Source organism: Haplochromis burtoni, unplaced genomic scaffold (genome assembly GCF_018398535.1).
Source record: "Haplochromis burtoni strain Fernald_Lab_line unplaced genomic scaffold, NCSU_Asbu1 Contig_1237, whole genome shotgun sequence".
Taxonomy (NCBI): domain Eukaryota; kingdom Metazoa; phylum Chordata; class Actinopteri; order Cichliformes; family Cichlidae; genus Haplochromis; species Haplochromis burtoni.
The window spans coordinates 15,353-16,745 of NW_024583598.1; the positions used below are offsets into that span (position 1 = coordinate 15,353).

Here is a 1,393-nt window from a genome sequence, read left to right on the forward strand (position 1 = left end):
AGAGCAATTCGCTTGTTGTAGGAAGCAGTCCATTTAATAAACAAGACATAGTTCAGTAACTTTCTATTTATTTCAAACCAACCTACATTGACATAGATATTTACAAAACATGAAGGTCATAGCTAAATGAAATTAATGCAAAATAAAAAAAAAATACATCAACATAAGAAAAATGGGTCACGAAGAAATAGATACAGATACAAGAATATCTAGAAACATATCACAACATCAGAAAAAAGAAGTTCACAATGAAAAAACGAATTCATAGATGAAAATTCATAGCATTTACATTGAAAATTATCATTGTAATTATTTATTTTTGTCTATAAAACTATTAATAAAATGTGGAAAAGAACATTAGGTTAGTACATTCCTAACCCAATGTAAAAGGCAAGAGTTATATGTGTCCAGATATTAATCCAGTTTACGAGCCTTCAAATAAGTACAGATGTTCTTGTCCTCTGCAGGTTCTGTAGTCCTTGTTCCTGGATCTTATCTTTCCACAAGTGAAAATTGCTACAGAATAAGCCAATGAGTCTTCATCTGTCTGAGGAAACAGAAAAATGGTGAGACTTAGTTACACAGGCAGACTTTAAAACATACGGAAAGCTTGCTCCTGATGTTTTTCACAGTTACCTGTGGAATTTCCTGATCTCCTTTTGCTGTTACATTTGCCTGGAAAGCAACTGCATCTGTATTGATAGATAAATTCACAACACTGATGTGAGTCCGATTTTGTTGAATGTTGTTTGGAATAATGATGTAGCGGTGTGCGGATGATACTGAAAAATCGATTCCTCCGAAACTAGATGTTTAATGTTCTGGAATTAATTCTCATATTAAAATTTGTGCTGTTAGCTTTAATGACGTTAAAGCCATAACCACATTAACACAGCAAATCTTCATTAGCGAGTTAATGTGGATCTTTTCATCCGTCCATCCATCCATTCTCTTCCGCTTGTCCTATCCCAGCTGTCATAGAGCAACAGATTTTTAAATTTCTTGTATGATAACTCTTCATAATTAAACAATAAAAACAAGTAGCCAGATGTTTTCTATTCATTATGAAGGTATATATTGAAATACACTACTTTTGATTTGGCAAACACGTTATTTTTTATACAAAGTATCGGTATTGGATCAGTATTGTTGGTACCACTTGGTGTCAGATCAAGAAGGAAATCAGTGGTACTGCACATCACTAGAATGATTTTCTTACCATGAACAATACTTACCTTTACATTGTTCACATGCTGCTCTTGGAGTTCGGCAACAGATGCAAACAATATTAAGAATCACAGAAATAAACAAGCAGGTTATTGCTATAACCAGCACAGTAAATTCAGAACCTGCCTTTTGCTCTAGAAAAAAAGGAAAGAAATGATTAATGATT

The 1,393-nt window shown here is 33.2% G+C and overlaps 1 long non-coding RNA gene across 1 annotated transcript; it reads right to left on the minus strand.

The window, feature by feature from the left end:
• Positions 1–176: 176 nt before the first annotated feature.
• On the minus strand, positions 177–1,387 carry LOC121813181. Its single transcript, XR_006053559.1, has 3 exons — positions 1,236–1,387; positions 637–692; positions 177–547 (listed from the first exon to the last, which is right to left on the minus strand). It is a non-coding gene; the product is annotated as an uncharacterized LOC121813181 (long non-coding RNA).
• Positions 1,388–1,393: the final 6 nt, after the last annotated feature.